At 46.5% G+C, this 20,912-nt stretch overlaps 1 protein-coding gene across 1 annotated transcript in view; it reads right to left on the bottom strand.

The window, feature by feature from the left end:
- The window catches only part of CROT (carnitine O-octanoyltransferase), a 498,400-nt gene extending 489,476 nt beyond the window's left edge, over positions 1-8,924 (bottom strand). The window contains exon 1 of the mRNA XM_078663596.1: positions 8,663-8,924. The gene's annotated coding sequence lies outside the window, so the exon portion shown is untranslated. The remainder of the gene's footprint in view (positions 1-8,662) is intronic.
- Positions 8,925-20,912: the final 11,988 nt, after the last annotated feature.

The raw sequence follows: 20,912 nt of genomic DNA, 5'->3' as shown, positions 1-20,912 counted from the left end.
AAAATGGTGGCTCAATGAATTATAAATATTTAGAAGCTTCTGGACAGTAGTATTTTATTTAGGAATTATGGTGCCACTCATGAGAATAGCACAAGTATTGGTGTAAAGCTATCTATCTTTGTAACAGTGCTGTAAGGTGAGGAGAACCACTGATCTCCCCGAACTAGCGGACTTAGCCAACTAAACATACAGAAGGAAAATCCTCAGCACACGTAAATAGTAGCTACTTTTTGAGACCGGATACATCAAATCACAAATCTGAGACTGTGGGGACGTAATAGGATCCCTTGGATATATGCACTGCTGTATTTGATGTCGCGAGATAAAAAATCCTTTTGTGGGTTGGAATTATCACCACAAAAGAAGGGTTTCTCTAAAGAGGACATAGCATTGATAAAGTTGCGTGACGATTTCCCTTGTAACCAACAAAACACTTGTCGACTGTCTGAAGACCCAGAGAATAAAGAAAAGATCAAGAAATCACTTACTTGTGTTCAATTGGTGCTCACACCGCGCACTCTTAGAATTATTGTGACACTATTTACGTGGGCTGAGGATTTTTCTTCTGAATTATAAATATTTGCCTCCAATCACATCATTTGAACCCAGTTTATGGGTCAAGAGCATTACAAACAGGTTGAGTAGAATATTTAAGTTACTAGACCTGCAGGTCTAGTAACATGTTTGAGATGTTTGGAGGCCAGTATCAGAACCAAACTCAAGTCATTATACAGTTTCATAACCCATAAAAAGTACATATCAGTTTTGTTGTATGCCCTTTAAACTAACAGTAACTGAGTCAACGTTCTGAGGGGTTATTTCAGAACTGCTAGAAGAAGTCAACAATGCAGTAGTCTTTCAAGATGACACCTTGATTGTTGGGGACACAATTCAACAGCATGATTAAACTGCTGAAAAAGTTCTGGAAATGTTATGAACGAGGAGGTAATTTGGAGACAATAACTGTATTTTTAAGAGTAAAAGAAACTGAGCATTTAAAACAGGTTTTGTCTTCCGATGGCTTTAAACCTAGATCTGGGTTGGAAGATTCCGTACAGAAGCCCTGTTCCCTATTGATAAGGACCAGCAGCGAATGTGTCTTGCAATCTGAACATTTCATTCAAAATTGGTTAAGGGTTTTGACGATTCAAAAGAAGTATTCAGATTGTTGCTTAAAAAAACAAGTTTGAATGAGATCAGTTGTGAGAAATAGCCTTTGAAAAAATATTTTGAAAAATGTCCCAAGCATCTCCTGTACTAACATTTGTCTCTGTACGAATGAGTCACACCATAACTAACGCTAGTGCATACAGATGTGCAGCTGTGCTGAGCCAGATAGATGGGTGCAAAGATTATGCCATAGTTAAAAATGTATACTTTATTTGATTAAAAAAGATATAATCATAAAAGTGGAGTACATACAAACATATACATAAATAAACAGTTAAAATAACTCAAATATGATATTCCACTCAGTTTTCAGCTTACGTCTGCGCTGTAGCAGTAGAGCCGGGCAGAGACATACTACATGCTCCAGGGTTTCATCCGTCTTACCACACCCTCTGCACAATAGATCCTCTGTCATTCGGCGCCAGGAAGGTAAATTCTTTAAAAGTTGCCAGTCACCCAACCTGAGAGCCATAAAACTAAGTTTTAAGTGCAGGGAGTAGGTGCAAGACAAATAGGAGGGGAGGCGACCCATAAAAATTTATTATTGCCCATGCGTGTCTGCGTTTAGAAAAGAGAGCTTTATCAGTGATTTGGGACCTCATTCGTATGCGTTTCTTGATGCTAATTTTAAAAACTGTCTTACTGGGGTTAAGATCCCATAATTCACCCGCAGACAGTTGCTGGACACAGTCCTTAAAAAAAATGGGCGTAGGAGCCGCCTAGGTTTTTCTGAGAAATGTCTAGCCAAAGTAGTGACTCCAAGGACTCTAGGTCTGCCTGCTTGAGTTTGTGGCACAGATTCAAATAAGTGCCAGGGTTTGAAATGTCGTAATTTAATAAACCTAGTTCTAACCTAATCTGATCGGCAGAAGCAGCTTTAGGCAAGTGAAGAGCTTTTTTATAAATTTTAGTCACATGTTGATTTAAGTTGGCGTTTAATTTTCCCCTAAAAATTTCTATGCCATACGACAGGGTAGGCCCGATTTTTGCTCTCATGACTTCCAACAGAGGTGATAAACTCGGGCCAGACAGTTTTTTTGAGAGCTTACAGAGGTTCACCTGAAGATTCATGGCTTTTATTGATATTTCGCTGCGTTGTTTGGCGAAGGTACCCCTAGTATCAAAATTGACCCCTAAATATTTATATGTTTTTCCTATTGTAAGACACATGTTATTATATAGCCATCCACCACCATGGTTGCGTTTCCTGCCGAAGGTAACCACTTGGGTTTTCTTTAGGTTAACCTCTAAATTATTCAAGGAGGTATAGCTGTGTAGTTTATTTAGTAGCCTTTGCAGCCCTACCCGGGTGAGACTAAAAAGGACCAAATCGTCAGCATATAGAAGATTTCTTATTAGCTCACCACCCATCTTGGGAGGATGGCTGTTTATTTCTTCTAGGGTGGCTGGTAAATCTGCTATAAACAGGTTGAAAAGTAGTGGGGCCAGCACACATCCCTGTTTGACACCTCTCGTTGTCATGATTTTCCGAGAGAGATGTGTGCCAGTCCCCAACTTTACTTTTATCCATGTGCTGGTATGCAGTTGAATAATCGCCTCCAGAAGTTTTGCTGGGATACCCCATTTTTTTAGCTTGATCCAAAGAGCAGCCCTGGGGACCCGATCAAAGGCAGCTTTGAAATCTACAAAGCAGCAGAAAACCGACCTTAATGTAATAAGTGCATTATCAACAATTATAGACAGTGCCAACAGATTAGTTGTGGTGCCAGAGTCAGCAGTAAAGCCAGTTTGATTCCTTGGGATCAAGTTATTCTGCTTTACCCAGGTTCTCAGTTCCTCCAATAGAATACTTGCATAATACTTTGCCTCAATTTCTAAAAGGGCGATTAGTCCTTAATTGGTTGGGGACGCATGAGATCCTGACTTATAAATCAGATGAATTATTGCGCCACGCCAAGAGTCAGGAATGGTTGAGCTTCTTAGTGCAAAATTGAAAAGAGTAGTTAAATATCCTGACCAAGGGTTGTTTTGAACAAAATCTGTGGTAAACCGTTCGGACCAGGCGCTCCATCAGATCTTGCTTTTGTTAGTACTTTTGTGACCATGTCTTGAGAAATCAGCAGATCCCCACTTAAAGATTCCGAGAATTCGATGGAACTGCTCCAGCCCTTACTCGGGCTTGCTTTCGTGAGGTTGAGAGAACAGATGTCTGTAGAAGCTTATCCCTCGGTGGCCCTAAAGTGTTCGGTCAAAAAGGCAGACCAGTCGGCTTCTGCAATTTTGCACACCCAGATGAGGGTAGTCTAGAATTTTGGCAATGGATTAAAGCCCAGAATTTTCTTGAGTTGCGATTTTTGCTCTCCCATCATAGTTTGCACCAGAATTGACCTAAATAAAGTTGTTTATCTTTTTGTTGAGCCTGCCTAAATCTTTTTTGGGAGGTTTTATACACGTTCAAGAGCTCACTGTTCCCAGGAGATTTCTTAAGAGCACGCATGGCATTGTTTCTGGGGTTTTTTAATACCATAGTTTGGGTTGAAATCGTAGACTGGGGGCTGAGAGGAGCCTTATGAGTGGGCGGTTTAGATGGAAAAAGGCTTATCAAATGAAGAAAGAAGGCGGACCAGGAAACTGTAGGGGAGGCCGCCAAGTCAATGCCTCCTGTTGTAAAGGCCAAACATTCCCTCATTATGCCATAGGTTTTGTGTCCAGGATGTTTGGTCCAACAGAGCGCCATTGCTCCATTACTGAAAAAGAGAGGTGAGCATGTATGTGAAGCGCAAGAATGTTAGGAAGCCCCTATGTGATTATATTGCATCATAGACCTTTAAAAGATATACTTTAAGGGATCAAATTTAAGTTCAAGTTGAAGAACGCCAGATTAGCCACAACATTGTTGGAGTATAATGTTAGGATAGCAGTACATACTAGGATCCCCAAATGTAAGTAACAACACACCTACCCTTGACATTAAAGAATGTCTCATGGCAACTGGTGAATTTAATTAAGCAATTTGTAGCAGAGATAGCAATACACAGAACTTCTATGGTGAGCAATGTTCTGAGTCAGTTGGGGGGGGTCTGCCTAAAACTGTATCTCATTTCTTGGAGAGCCTTTTTAAACCTGGAATTTACACATATCTATTAGCGCTGGGCACTGCTTCATTCCAGTTTGCTATGTGGTCAGCTGCAAACAGAGTCTGACTAGGTCAGAAAATAGACCTGGGCACCGAAATAAAGGTGGCCCATGTTATTGAATAAGGTGGATAACAAAAATGACCCATGTTTGCTGTAAGAAATTGGGTTAGTAGTTGCTAAGGATGTGAGCTCAACCTAAGTGATAAGTCCACTATTGCCTTTCGACTGGGAACCTAGCATCCCATTGTGGCACTTGACTTTCTGAGGGTAGCGAAGCAGAGCAGTACAAGGCCTACTCAGATGAGGTGGTAGGAGCTAGTGAGCCCAATGCACTGGCACACAACAGCAACACTCATTGTCCAGAGTTTCAGGATAGAGGCATAAGATCGTGCAGGTCAGCTATCATATGTGGACTAGACTCCAATGACCCTCAAATGAATTGTAAATTGATTACATTTCTACGATTTCACAAGGAAGAACTGAATGTTAAATCATAGTAATAATATGAAAAGTATTTTACAATTACATAATTTTTTAGGATTTTATGTTTTTATAGAGATGTAACTTTTATATGAAGCAGACTTTTTAAAATTAGAATTTGGCATATTGTTATGGTTTTAACTAACTGAACACTAAATAAACAATTTCAATATCCAGAGTACTTTTTCTTTTAAAACAGTAAAGTACTTATATTACACAAGCACTAAATAAATACTACACATTAAATTCCAATTTTGTAAAAGTAGATGGACATACCTTTGCAGAAACCTGCACATCATATTACATCCCTAGTGGGTTCTGAACCCCATACTCGCTATACTCTCCAACTTTACCAGATAAAACATCTCCATATATGGGGTATCTTTTTAAATAAGGCAGGCCTACTGGCTTTGTCAGGTTGTCACCACATTAGTAAAGAGCAACCTGGCCATGATTCAACATTGTACCACCATTAAAATCAATAAACACAGTATTAATCACCATTAGAGTTCAATACAGTGTTACACCTTACACTGTCAACGTCTATGTTATAAATAAACTAGTTTCAATCTAAAAATGTATGCAGAGTCTTCTTTGTACTACCATTAGACTGCCACAGCAGTCATAGGACCCGCAACTATGGGCCCCGGCTCTATAAAACCCAAGAGCAAATACTCCAGCCCAGGAAGCGCTAAGACTGAATGGTAACCTCAAGGCTGCAAAAGACTTAAGGCGAGTAATAACAAAAACATTGAAGGAGGGCTACTACACCTCCAGAATCCTCCAGAAATGCAGGGGAAGTACACTACAAGAAGAGTAACATGCAAATTAACCCCATTGTAGGACAATGTAAGAGCGCTCTAGGCTTGCCTCTCTGAATACAAAATGAGAGGCCCACCTTCTTTATTTTTCAAGCTGCCTTGCACTGCCATCAATTTACTTTCCTTTCCTATTATGTATTTTATTTGATGGGTACCCTGGTCCCACCTGGGGCACCCACAGCTGCATAAGTCATTGAGGTTAGCGGGATGAGGGAGGGAATGGACTGCATCACCCACGCACTCAAGAGCCAAAATCCTGCGTTTGCTGCTCAAGCCCACGCTGATCTCAGAAGGCGGGAGCTGAAGCAAGAATTTCTACCACCACAAAGGAGCATGAGGGGAAGGTTTTATAGTGGGGTGCGCCCCTTAGATGTGGGAACGGCAGAGTGCAAGCATCACGCAATGCCTGCTTCTCTGCTCTCTGGCCTTCCCTGTCTTGGGGGATGAATTCCCTGGGAACAGAAGTTGGCTCTGGAGGGGGCCTCACGTAAACTCCCTACCAAAGGAAAACAACAGAAGCACCGGGCCCTGGCACATCATCTGGGTATTTCAAGACGAATTGGTATGAGAGCCATGCGCTTTACTTTCTAGTTGATCTTCTTTTAAAAAGGTAAATCTTTAAAGCAACATATTTCTGGCCCTGTAGGCCTGCGTTTCGGTCTTCTTTGGCTTGTTTAAATCCTGGTGGCCAGCTCTAGCCACCAGGAGCATTTCCAGCAGTTCTCCTAGCCCCTTAAGTGGTGTTTGTCATGAGGAGCTAGATTTTCTGGCTCCCTGCACCAGACCTGTCCTCTGCATGGCTCCTGGTGCTGTCTCCCTGCTGCACTATCTCAGTCCCAGAGCCTCTTGAATTCCTGAAGGGCATTGGCGTGTCAGTGGAGTCAAGGCCCAGTCCACAGAAGTCCTAGTGAAGCCACCCTGGGTCCTCCAGCAGGTCCATTCCCCCAGATGTTCCTAAAGGGGCATGGGGGTACAATGTCACTGGCCCTGGAGAAACCCATCCTAGTCCTGGGGGTTATCTTCTGCCTGATCCCTGCTAATGAAAACTTCAAAGGCAAGCCACTTCTGTATTGGCTCCAAGGGTTTAGGCTTCTTCCTTTGTTCCAGTGGGTGTGATGGGCCTCAGCCCACATGCAATGTGAGAAGCTAATTATCAGATGCATATTTCCTCCACACCTCGTTCCAATTACATGAACTGGGTCAAGCACTGTTAATTGGTCTATTGTGTGAGGAGGCCTGTGATCTCTCTTCTGGGGAGCAAAGTAATTAACTTGGGCATGTAAGAGTAGCAAATGACTGAAATCTGATGATGAGCTGAGCCAGAGATTTATGACATCTGATGATAAGCTGCGCCAGAGATTTATGACAAATCTTGAAGTACCATAAGAATTGGATGTGGGTTCTTGGGAAAGTCCCAGTAAGCATTACAGACCAACACTATGAATGGTCCTTCACTAAGGTCAGCACCAATTGTTGAAGTAACCTTTATGTGACAGGCTAACAGGGCACAGATACCGGGTTGCGCAAAACAGTAGCCCTGCATGTGCAGCCCACACATGCATGTGCTTACGTGTAACCAGTTCAGCGCCCTTACCATAGCTGCACAGCAGCGGCCTTATCTTAAAAGGCAGACGCTAGCGGTTAGCACACTCAGTCCAATTGCTGTCAATTTACTTTGGGTAAGACTCAGGAAGTGACATTCGCTCACAGTAAAAGGCCAAAACCATGGTAGTAAATTGCTGACTTAACTAAATGGAAGGAACCCATCCGTTCAAAACTGGGCAGGACTGAGAACCGAAACCGGCCCTGGCAAACTGCTCGAACGGCCCCCGGGACGGGTCGTTGCCGACGAGCTGTTTGCCAGGGCCAGTTTCGGACGATTTTGTTACAGCGGCCCATTATTGCAGCTATGCTGCAAAACCGGACCGCAGTTGCCCAAAACCAGCCCTCACCCTGGTGGCCCAAAAGGGAAACTCCCGGTACACGCTACAGCCAGTCCGGCCCTGGCTCGGAACTTGCTAAGACATGCAATGTAGGTATTTTGCAAAGTATGGCAGCCTGCATGCATTTGTGGTAAAATCCGACAAATCAACTCTAAAAAACAGTCCACCAGAGTAAAAACAGCCCATACATGCACACCTGTCAGACCAGCCCTTCTGGCACTACCAAACTGTCTTATAGGCACAGCCGCTGCAATTAAGCAGCAGGGGAGGACCAAATGATGTCCAGGGTTGACTAAATTATGTAGTAGTAGGCAAATTATGTGGAAAAAAGCGGCACATTTTGTGATAGTTATCACTTAACTACATTGTAATTGGTACACAAGGTAACACTGTGCTAAAATGTCAGCTCATTAGTACAAGCTAAAAACCAGAATAAGCAATAAACTGAAAGATGACTTGTCAACCGTTGCGAGTGGCATACTTTGCGGGTACACAATGTCAACTTTTTTGTAATTTTGAATCAGTTCGAGGTGGACTTTTTTGTTGCAAACTGCAGATTATGCAGCAGATGATGGATTATGTATCAAATGTGAGAAATACAGAATTGCACAGAAAAAACCTGCGGCCGCAAAATTGTATAATTCCCTTCTGCTATAAGCAGCCCGTCCTTGGCAGCAGCAGTGTTGCATATGGTTTTGTTTAATATTGTAATGAATTCTACTGGCTGTTGACCACGAGCTGTGATAGGACGCATTAATTATTAAATACACCGACCCCGAGCTGTGACCGAACGCATTAATTATTTACATCATTCCTTCCTGCAGAGTAAACAGCCACGGGGCACAGAGGACTTCGTGCCCCTGACTGCTTGTGTATAGTGTATAAAATGGTAATCCCGGGCCCCATGCCCAGTCCCAAAAGTAGAAAATGCGGGGTTTATAATATAACAATGAGCCAAAAAAGTACACTGCTCACCCTAGCACCTTTCCTTCTAATGCTACGGACTCTGAACCTGTCTATCCAATGTTACACTCAGCCCTTCCTCATACTCCGCTCTATAGATGTGTTTATCCTGCAGATCAGGTAGGCTCAAAACGAGCGGTGCTCATCAGAAAGGCTCTTGCGTAACGGCGCATGACACTTAACTTGCCTGGATTTCACTGGATCCCCAGCGTGCACCGACTCTGTCCCAAGAGGCGTTTCTCGACGGGTTCAGACTCTTCCGGTGTTGGGGGGGACACCTCTCTTGCTATAGGCTCCCCGAGGTTCAGCACTCCTTTTGTCAGAGAGCGCATATCCCCGCACCTGCCACTCAACTGACAGGAATCGGTGAGGCCCGCCCCCTCTGCGTAACAGACCAGAGCAGCAGCACGCCGAGCCATCGAGTGCTCACCATTCTCCTGCAGTGTGATACGTTTCCGTTCATTTAATTTACTTAATGTACTTTTATTTAGCGCGGACTTTACCCAAAGGTGTCAGAGCGCTTTACAATAGAAGTGAGTACGTTACCCAAGGATATTTACTTACTAACAAGTTACAAATACACTCAGGATAATTGAAAGAATTAAATAAAATCAGAGGTGACAAAATGAGGTAACTAAAGATATAGAAAACATAGTTTACAACATTAAGCTCATCTAAATGCCAAAACGTGAATGAGGGTCATGAAAAGGGGTGAATTAATATTGGAAGTGTCTTCGGAAGAGAAGAGATTTTAGGGTACGACGTCGGTATGCAGCAAGATATTGATTTGGATTACAAAAAAGTGTCTAATCAGCCTGCCACCTTCTAAATGTACATCACTGCCATAATATTTCCACAGTTAGGTGTCGGGTAAAAATGCACGTCAAATGTTTACTCAGCCGATCGTTGGTTCAGGCCCGGCTTTATTTCTGCTCAGTCTTAAAAGGGCCCAGTAAAACGCATTATCTTCTTTCTAAATCTTTTTCTAAAAGTTATCACTCTTTGATGGGAAGAGGAGGTTTCTGAGAAGGGAGTGTCAGGCAAGTGACATTTCTCAGGCTCTCCCTCATGACCTCCTCCTCAGATTCTCTCACTGCCACTCTCCTACAGCGCCCCTCATCTCTTCGTAGCCCCCCCATTGACCTCCTCTTCAGATTCCCTCACTACCACCCTCCTCCAGTGCCCCACATCTCTCCGTAGCCCCTCCCCTATTTGACTCCTTCTTAGGCACCCTCACTGCCACCCTCAACTAGCGCCCCTCATCTCTCCGTAGCCCCTCCCCTTATTGACCTCCTTCTCAGACACCCTCCCTACCACCTTCCACCAGCGCCCTCCATCTCTCGATAGCCCCTCTCTCATATGCATTTAAATTGTTGTATAGCACTACTCATATCAGTGTAGGGTGTCACAGTACTTTACATCACGCACACATTATACAGAGACAATCAATCATGCAAGTATATAAATCAGGCTACAGGGAATGTCACATAAGCCAATGAGGTTTACAAGGTGTAGGAATCACATGTTATCCATACTGGTGGGCAGTATATTTTAGGAGGGTTAGGTCTGGAGAAGCGCAAACGCAGGATTTAATGCATACCCCAGCGGTTAGGGGTTGACTTTACTGTAAAAAGGTTTATGTGCCCAAACAAACTCTTTTTAGCAACAACAGAATAATGAAAGACTGGGAAAGTTCTAACTATATTACAACACAAATTAAAAAGCTATGTTGTAACTATACCATTCAGGTTTACATGCAGCTCTTTGATGACAGTTCCACGCAGCATGAAGGTTAAGGTTACCGGTGCCAAAGAAAGGATTTGTCCCCTTCCCATGCCCCTATTTTACCTGCACGAGTGGATGGGTGGGGACACAGCCCACCTTTCTAAAAGGAGATGCATGATTGGGGGTGCTTGTGAGAGAGAGCCCAGGCCCAATCACTCAACTCTCAGAACAGGAAGGAAAACAACTTTCGGAGGAACATTTTCAATGAAAGTGGCTATCTTCTACTTGCCTTTGTGCCGGCACTGCCAAAGCCAAGGCTCATGTTTGGGTGGGCCAGGCTCATGCTTGGGTGGGCCTGGTCCACCCTCTAGAACCGGGCCTGACTTGGTTACTTAAGAGCGATTCTTTATTCAGATGCCCACTGAGGACGAATGGTTGAAGGAAGTGCACTATAACAAAACGCCCATGTCCCAGGCTATCCTAAAAGTAAAGACAAACGCAAGAGGCTGGTAAACGGGCAGAGCAGCCTGGCTCGGCATGCTGATGCATGGTCTGATTATTTCGAGGGAGGCAGGCAGCAGACACTCCGGTCCGTGAAGCGTAGGAGCAGGGGCTAGGGAAATAGATCGCTGTGAGGAAGCCAGAACGGCACCAAAGCCAATAGCGAGGGAGGAGTCCTGAAGATACTGGAGGACTTTGAGGTCAGCTGAGAGCCGCCCCTAGGTTACAATCGGTGCAGCCTGGATCCGCTAGGCAGGTACAGTGTCTCGCGCCTTTACATGAGCGCATCTCCGATAAAGAGCTCGTCGGAGAGTTGGCGCTGCAGCAAAGACAACTACTAGCGGCAGGCTAGCCAACAAATACAAGCATTAAAAATGCAATAGGTCTCGCCTTTCATTAAGTTAAAGCCATTTGCTTTGCTGTACAATACCATTAGCAAAGCAAATGGCTTCAACTTAATCAAAGGCGAAACCTATTGCATTTTCAATGCTATCGGTCTCGCCTTTGGGACCTTATAAGTATTTAGCTTTGCAGCAACTTAGCCTGGGTGCTGAAACATCTACTGCTGTTTAACTTGGTGGAAGTAACGCACAACAAATTTTGAGTCTAGAGTACTCTGGGGCGAAGCACCTCACTCCCAGCTGCAAACCAGCACTTGAAACCAAGGCATACAGCGGGTGCACATTCCATAGATCTGTGCATGCTTGACCTTACAAGTAGAGCCGCCTTGACCCCCAATAGCAAAGACATGCCTAGATTTTCTTACATCATCGGATCTCCTCCCAACAGACGTTGCATACTCATTCAATATGTAGTTCTCAGAAATGTTCCCTACATTGGTGGGTGTAGGAGAGTAGGGTCTGCTATCCTATGGTCACCCCAAATTTTTGCTTTTTGCTTCACTGGTTTATGACTTAATGTGGCTGTGGGCCTGCTAATCAGACCCACAGCCTGCTGTTCTCTCTCTAAATTAATGCCAATGCACATTAGGTGCATTACGAAATTGGAACTGGTTCACCTTATTGGGCCCTGTAACAGTGTATCCAGGTACCCAGGGCATAGGCGCTTCCAAGGCCTACCAGGGGCTGCAGCACATATTGTGCCACCCCTGGCCTGGCCTCCATATTTGACACAACTGGCTGATCACTCAGCTGGGGTAAGTCGGTGTAATCACCCCTTACTTAGGTGTAGTATGCCTATGCCTAACCTAAAATGGACACATATGTTCCTATCAGCCACTCCTATGGAAGGCCTCATCAATCCTGGAGGCAGAGTGCTTGGAAATATGTGAGATGGTGCTCTGGCATGAGCTGAGCCTGTCTGCAGCTTTCGGAACCAAGTCCAGTAGCTGTTCCATGATACTGCCATACCATATACTCTTAAGTGCATTATGAACCTCGCGGTTAAATGCTATCTTTGGTTTGGCTTTATCAAAACATGTCGAGTAAGGTGTCATACAAATTGGAATACTACCCCCTCGCCAGTTCTGGTGACGGGGGTAGCATTCCACCCTTCTAGAGGGATAGGACATGTACCTAACCTGAACCCCGGTTAAAGTTAAACAAAGCCTCAGCATCACAAAATGGATTCTGCCACCACAGACACAAGACTGACCTCCTGCTGCTGGGAGTCCTTCCAGCCAGGGAGGCTTGGACAAAGGGTTTCCTGCCTTGGGAGGTGCTAGCACCACACCAGACAGGATTTTGTGTATTGGATAGGACAGGGCTGAATAGAATCAGACATGCCTGGGGCACACAAGGTGTCCCTGTGCATAGGCCAGTTCAAACCGGTGCTGGGGCTCTCCAGCCCCAGTCTTGGCGCGAAGCTGGACAAAGGAAAGGGGGTGTAACCACCCCCCTTCCTGGTCCCACCCAGAGGAGGGACCTAGCAGGTAATCCGGCCCCTAGATTTGGAATAAGAGTAGGAGCTGTGTCCCAAGACTTCAGATCATCCTGAACTCGACTTGAAACTAAGAAGAAGACTGGACTTCGACATTCTGCTGCACAGAAGACTGAAGAGAATCTCCCTTGTGGCCAAGGAGTGACCACCCTGTGAATACATGCACCAACCAGCAACTCGACGTCTGCTTTGCCGCCGCCTCCCGCCGGAGCCCGAGCCCAGAGCCTGACAAGACCCAGACTCCCAGACATCTCAGAGCCCGATCCACAGTCCCTGAAAAGAAGAGACCCGTGGAGGCACCGAGAGACGTGGGACCGGACATCTTGGAAGACCCCAGAAGAGCTGACTGCGCAGCACCCGAGGCACCCTCGATGCTGTGCTTTGGGGTTTGAGAAGCCCTGACACCGAGCAGCATTTGCACTGAAGATCAGCCCCCCAGCATCTCCACGATCTGCGTGGGGCCCTTTTGCACTTTGCCACTCGACGCGCCATCCCGGTCCCTTGCCACGCGGCTAGTGGCCATCTTGGCGACGAAAACTACGACTTGCACTGCTGGTCTGGTTGCTCCAGACTGGCCCTTGCTCCCCTAAAAAGGAGCACTCGCTCTGACCTTGCTGGTCCGAGTGTTAAGCTTTTTCCACTTCCTGCGTGGCTTGCATTAGCCAAGGCCTGTTTGCTCCAATCAAGTTGCCGACACCGCCATCAGCTAGAGCCTTCGTGGGACAGCTCGTGATCGACTCCTGGACGTCCTTGACCTCTTCGTGTCCACGTGGCTGCGGAGACAAGCTGCACCTCTTCACCTGTTTGCACACGGCATTGCCTGGTTCCATCCTGGTTCCACGGTAGTCACTGGCTAGTGACTTTGAACATTGTCCCCTCTGCTTTCAGGTCTTCACCTCTTCAGATCCACCCTTGGATCCACCGGAACTCTCCTCGACTACCCGCCTGCAGCATCTTCAGCTCCAAGCACCATCGACCTGCGTGACGAAACCCGACACTACTTCGCACCTGTGCATCCGCTTCCTGTGGGTGAGGTAACTCAGCAACGCCGGTGTTCCCACACTGGTGTGCACCTCTAGTGCCTGTGTCTAAAGTTTTATCCTTGTTGGTCCATCGGAAGGTTCCTTAAACACTAACTTTGTAACTTTTACGCACCATTGACTTAACATTGGTGCATGCGTGCACTTTAAGCACTGCACCCGAGTCCCGCGGGCCTTTCCCGACTTCATCACTGCTAGTCCCAAACAGCTCCAGCGATTCCCCAGGCCCTAGGCCTCTTTCCTTTCCCCATAGTGGTTCTTATACCACTATTTTAGTATATGGTTTAGGTGGCCCCTAGGGCTCATCCATATTGTGCAACTTTTGTATATTTAAACTGTGTTTTGGTTTAACGCATTTGCTTCTGTGCTCATAAAGAGTATAGGGGATATTTGTAGAAATAAATCTATATATATTTTCAATATATATCTGTGTGGTGTCGTTTCATTTGGTATTCAAGGGGATTGTGTATGGTAAAACAGCTTGCTTCACATGCCTTTACAGAGTTTAGCCTAAGACTGCTTTGTCCACGCTACTAGGATAGCTGGTCTATTAAGGTTGACTTACAACCAATCATCATAAGGGTTGCTTGGCATGGTACAAGGTGATCACTAGAACTAGTGAGCATCATATACCAGGCCAACTTCTCACATTGGTGAGCAGCGGTTGGGATTTGAGCTTGCTGTTGTTTTACCATTACAATCTTTGGAGAGTATCATTTGAAAGATCATACAGGTACCTGATAGGTACATTAAAACAAGACTAGTATACTTAAGTTCTACTGAACTTAGTTGTTGTAGAGGATAGGGAGTAGCACACCCTGACTACAACTACTAGATAGGTTTGGTAGGCAAACACCAGTGTAGGTAGATTACAACATATCCACCCACACTAGAGCAATGTCTGGAGCAGAGGGATCCACTGGACCTATCTCTGTTGAGAGTGACCCTCCAAGGGCACCATCCAAATTTGCTATCTTTACTTTTAAAGAACTGAGGCAGCTGTGTTCCTTAAGAGGAATCAAAATGGGTCCTACCCCTACAGCAGGTCACCTCAGAGAGCTTTTAGACCAGTCTGAAGCTCTAAAGACCTCCAAACCAGGCCCCTCAGGGAATGGAGATGGAGGCTCTCCCACTGAAGATGACAACACTGACACCCCTGCCCCTGTCATCCAGATAGATGAGGAAGACCAGGTCACTGGAGATACTCAGCCAGAGGATGAGGAAGAAGAGGAGGAGGAGGAGGAAAGTGGGTCTGATGATGAGAGAAATAGTCAGGTGTTAGTCAGCAGGCTTAACCAGGCTAACTTACGCACATTTGGGACTGAAAGTGGGTCCAACCCATTCAGACCCCCAAGTGGACTTAACCAGGAGCAAAGGAGGAGAAGGAATCACTCAGGTGAGTCCAATGCCTCCCAAGCTTCTAGAGGTTCTCATGGGCACTCCAGAAGGGAGCTGTCTAGCCCTCAGAGAAGGGAACATGAGGCCAAAATGAGAGAGGCTGAACTTAGGATCCAGAAGCAAGAATTAGAAGTTGCCCTGGCCAAAGAGAAGCTTGCTAGAGCAAGACAGCCTAGAGAGAGTGGATTAGGATCCACTGGTGGCAGCAATATCCAAAAGGATAAAGACAGGTCCTATGACAATAGAAACCTGAGTAAGATTGTGCCCCCTTACAAGAGTGGGGATGATATCCACAAATGGATGACTGCACTTGAGAGAGCCTGCAGAGTACAGCAGATCCCTCAGGAGCAGTGGGCAGCAATCTTGTGGCTCTCCTTTGAAGGTAGAGGCCGAGACAGACTCCTCACAGTTAGTGATGGGGATTCTAGAAACTACCTGGTCCTGAAGAGTGCTCTGATTGATGGGTTAGGCTTAACCACTGAACAGTACAGGTTAATGTTCAGAGACACCCAGTAGACACAGACTCAGGACTGGTCTGAATTTGTTGAATGTGCCACTAAGGCTCTGGAGGGCTGGTTGCTGGGAAGTAAGGTTACAGACTATGAAGGATTGTACAATTTACTGATGAGAGAACAGATTTTAAATAACTGTCAGAACCAGCAGTTGCATCAACATTTGGTTGACTCAGATCTAACCTCTCCCCAAGAATTGGGAAAGAGGGCAGACAAATGGGTTAGAACCAGAGTTAAGCAAAAGAACCAGAACCAGAACCAGGGTGGTGACCAAAAGAAAACAGACCAGAAGGGTGGGGAGCAGAAAGCTAAAGACCAGAAGTCTTCAACAGGGCCCCAAACTAATACTGAGGGTGGGTCCCAAACTTCCAAGAAGAAGAAGAAAGAAGGTCAAAGAAAACCCTGGTGTAGTACATGTAAAAACACCTCTCACTGGACCAGTGAGTGTAAAAAGGGTGAAGCCCCCAACACTGCAGCCCCTAAGGCTCCTGCACCCAATAGTACAGTTAGCAGTGTTGGTCCACAGACTAAGGGGGTAGTTTGTATCACCTTGGGAATTGAGGGAGATTCTGGCCTAGTCAGAACCCCTACACAGGCTGTTCTGATCTGTGATGTGGAGATTGATTTGTCCACTACTGTCTGTCCCAGTAATCTGGGCAAGTACAGGCAGACGCCTTTGATTAATGACAAAATGGCTCAAGCTTACAGGGACACATGTGCCAGTGTCACCATGGTGACACCTAGCTTTGTGGACCCTGGACAATACCTGCCAGGTGATAATTACCTGGTGACCAATGCCAGCAATGTCACTACTACACATAGTGTGGCACTTGTTAACTTTTCCTGGGGAGGGGTAACTGGCCTAAAAAGAGTTGTGGTTAGTGCTGATCTCCCAGTAGAATGTTTGTTGGGCAATGACCTGGAGAACTCTCTATGGTCAGAAGTTGAGTACAGGACTCATGCAGAGATGTTAGGGATATCATCACATGTCCTTGCTATGACCAGGTCACAGGCCAAAACGTGCCTCTCTGAACCTCAGGTCTTGGATCCTGGAACAATGGACCAATTACCTTCCAAGAAGAAGAACAGGAGGGGAAAGGCTGTGCCTTCCCAACTGCCTACAAGTGAGGATCAGCCTTCACAGGAAGATGACCTTGAGACCCCTGAAGGAACTGTCCCTGAAGAGCTTGAACCTGATCAGGTTGAGTTTCTGGGGACAGGGGGACCTTCTAGGGCAGACTTGGGGCAGGCTCAGTTAACCTGTCCTTCCCTTGAACCCCTCAGACAGCAGGCTGCTGCTGAGGCTGCTGGGAATGCTCAAGGTACCCATAAAGTTTATTGGGATGATGGGCTTCTTTATTCAGAGGATAGAGATCCCAAGCCTGGTACAACCAGGAGGTTGGTCATACCTCTGCAATTTAGGGGCTTCCTTCTTACCTTGGCCCATGATGTTCCCTTACCAGGACACCTAGGCCAGAATAAAACTTGGGACAGACTTGTCTGTCATTTTCACTGGCCTCACATGTCAAAGGATACCAAGGAGTTTTGTCACTCCTGTGTAACCTGCCAAGCCAGTGGCAAAGCAGGTGGTACCACAAAGGCCCCCCTGATACCACTACCTGTGGTGGGGGTGCCCTTTGAAAGAGTGGGGATTGACATTGTAGGACCAATGGATCCCCCTACAGCATCTGGGCACAGATTCATACTGGTGGTGGTGGACCATGCCACTAGGTACCCAGAAGCAATTCCACTTAGGACCACAGCAGCTCCTGTTGTGGCCAGGGCCTTACTTGGAGTTATCTCCAGAGTGGGGTTTCCTAAGGAGGTAGTATCTGATAGAGGTGCCAACTTCATGTCAGGATACTTAACAGCTATGTGGAAGGAATGTGGTGTCAACTACAAGTTCACCACACCCTATCATCCACAATGCAATGGGCTTGTTGAAAGGTTCAACAAGACCCTAAAGGGCATGATCAAAGGATTACCTGAAAAGCTCAGGCGAAGATGGGATATCCTTCTGCCCTGCCTTCTGTTTGCTTACAGAGAGGTCCCACAAAAGGGGGCTGGCTTCAGCCCCTTTGAATTGTTGTCTGGGCACCCTGTAAGAGGACCCCTGTGTTTGGTGAGGGAAGGATGGGAGTTACCTCTCAAAAAGCCCAAGCAAGACATAGTGGACTATGTACTTGGTCTCTGCTCCAGGATGGCTGAGTATATGGAGAAGACATCCAAAAATCTTGAGGCTAGCCAAGAATTACAAAAAGCTTGGCATGACCAAACGGCTGTCTTGACTGAGTACCAGCCTAGACAGAAAGTATGGGTGTTGGAGCCAGTGGCCCCAGCAGCACTCCAAGACAAGTGGTCTGGACCCCATACTATCATTGAAAAGAAGGGAGAGGTTACCTACTTGGTGGACCTAGGAACTCCCAGGAGCCCACACAGGGTGCTCTATGTTAACAGGCTGAAAGCATATGTTGACAGGGCAGACATGGGCTTGCTCATGGCTACAGATGAGGGGCAGGAGGAAGAGAGTGACCCTCTCCCAGACCTGCTGACTCAGAACCCTGAGGATGGTTCAGTTGATGGTGTGGCCTTAGATGGCAGCCTCACTGCACATCAGCAAAATGACTGTAGACAAGTTTTGCAGGCATATCGACATATGTTCTCCCTGACACCCAGTCAGACTAAGTGGTGTACCCATGTGGTGGACACTGGTGATAGTCTCCCTGTAAAGAACAAAATTTACAGGCAACCTGACCATGTCAGAGATTGTATCAAGACTGAGGTGCAAAAGATGCTGGAATTAGGTGTCATTGAGCCTTCAGAGAGCCCCTGGGCTAGCCCAGTGGTTCTGGTCCCCAAACCTCACACCAAAGATGGGAAGAGAGAGATGAGGTTCTGTGTGGATTACAGAGGACTCAATGCTGTCACCAGGACAGATGCACACCCTATTCCAAGGGCAGATGAGCTCATAGACAAATTGGCTTCTGCCAAGTATTTGAGCACATTTGACTTGACAGCTGGCTACTGGCAAATCAGGTTAGCTGAGGAGTCTAAAGCCAAGACAGCATTTTCTACCCCAGGTGGGCATTATCAATTTGTGGTGATGCCCTTTGGTTTGAAAAATGCACCTGCCACCTTCCAAAGGTTGGTGAATCAAGTCCTTACTGGGTTGGAGGACTTTTGCGCAGCATATCTGGATGATATTGCTGTCTTCAGCTCCACCTGGGAGGATCACCTGGTCCACCTGAAGGAAGTGCTAGAGGCTCTGCAAAAGGCAGGCCTCACTATCAAGGCAACCAAGTGCCAGATAGGGGAGAGTAAAGTTGTATACTTGGGCCACCTTGTAGGTGGAGGCCAAGTTTAACCACTGGAGAGTAAGATCCAGACCATAAAGGACTGGTCCCCTCCAACTACCCAGACTCAGGTCAGAGCTTTCATGGGCCTGACTGGGTAAGAACTATGGGTCCATTGTGACTCCTCTTAATGATCTGACATCCAAGAAGATGCCCAAAAAGGTCCAGTGGACAGAATACTGTCAAAAGGCATTTGATGACCTGAAGACGGCCATGTGCTCTGCACCTATCCTGAAGAGTCCTGACTACTCAAGAGAGTTCATTGTCCAAACAGATGCTTCTGAGTTGGGAGTGGGAGCTGTGCTTTCACAACTTAATGTAGATGGTCAAGACCAGCCCATTGCTTTTATTAGCAGAAGGCTGACCCCCAGAGAGAAACGTTGGTCAGCCATTGAGAGGGAGGCCTTTGCTGTGGTGTGGGCCCTGAAGAAGTTGAGACCATACTTGTTTGGCACTCACTTCAAGATTCAGACCGACCATAAGCCCATCTTATGGCTTAATCAGATGAAGGGTGAAAACCCCAAACTGCTCAGGTGGTCCATTTCCCTACAGGGGATGGACTTTACAGTGGAGCACCGCCCAGGGACTGACCATGGTAATGCAGATGGTCTCTCCAGGTACTTCCACTTAAAACATGAAGACACAACTGGTCAAGGTTAGTCTAATGTCCCTGCGTTTGGGGGGGGGGGGTTGTGTAGGAGAGTATGGTCTGCTATCCTATGGTCACCCCAAATTTTTGCTTTTTGCTTCACTGGTTTATGACTTAATGTGACTGTGGGCCTGCTAATCAGACCCGCAGCCTGCTGTTCTCTCTCTAAATGAATGCCAATGCACATTAGGTGCATTACGAAATTGGAACTGGTTCACCTTATTGGGCCCTGTAACAGTGTACCCAGGTACCCAGGGCATAGGCGCTTCCAAGGCCTACCAGGGGCTGCAGCACGTATTGTGCCACCCCTGGCCTGGCCTCCATATTTGACACAACTGGCTGATCACTCAGCTGGGGTAAGTCGGTGTAATACCCCTTACTTAGGTGTAGTATGCCTATGCCTAACCTAAAATGGACACATATGTTCCTATCAGCCACTCCTATGGAAGGCCTTATCAATACTGGAGGCAGAGTGCTTGGAAATATGTGAGATGGTGCTCTGGCATGAGCTGAGCCTGTCTGCAGCTTTCGGAACCAAGTCCTGTAGCTGTTCCAGGATACTGCCATACCATATACTCTTAAGTGCATTATGAACCTCGCGGTTAAATGCTATCTTTGGTTTGGCTTTATCAAAACATGTCGAGTAAGGTGTCATACGAATTGGAATACTACCCCTTCGCCAGTTCTGGCGACGGGGGTAGCATTCCACCCTTCTAGAGGGATACAACATGTACCTAACCTGAACCCCGGTTAAAGTTAAACAGAGCCTCAGCATCACAAAATGGATGCTGCCACCACAGACACAAGTCTGACCTCCTGCTGCTGGGAGTCCTTCCAGCGAGGGAGGCTTGGACAAAGGGTTTCCTGCCTTGGGAGGTGCTAGCACCACCCCAGACAGGATTTTGTGTATTGGATAGGACAGGGCTGAATAGAATCAGACATGCCTGGGGCACACAAGGTGTCCCTGTGCATAGGCCAGTTCAACCGGTGCTGGGGCTCTCCAGCCCCAGTCTTGGCACAAAGCTGGACAAAGGAAAGGGGGTGTAACCACCCCCCTTCCTGGTCCCACACAGAGGAGGGACCTAGCAGGTAATCCGGCCCCTAGATTTGGAATAAGAGTAGGAGCTGTGTCCCAAGACTTCAGATCATCCTGAACTCGACTTGAAACTAAGAAGAAGACTGGACTTCGACATTCTGCTGCACAGAAGACTGAAGAGAATCTCCCTTGTGGCCAAGGAGTGACCACCCTGTGAATACATGCACCAACCAGCAACTCGACGTCTGCTTTGTCGCCGCCTCCCGCCGGAGCCCGAGCCCAGAGCCTGACAAGACCCAGACTCCCAGACATCTCAGAGCCCGA

The sequence above is a fragment of the Lissotriton helveticus genome, chromosome 10 (assembly GCF_964261635.1).
Source record: "Lissotriton helveticus chromosome 10, aLisHel1.1, whole genome shotgun sequence".
In the NCBI taxonomy this organism is placed as follows: Eukaryota; Metazoa; Chordata; class Amphibia; order Caudata; family Salamandridae; genus Lissotriton; species Lissotriton helveticus.
This window is presented reverse-complemented; position numbering and strand designations above follow the sequence as displayed.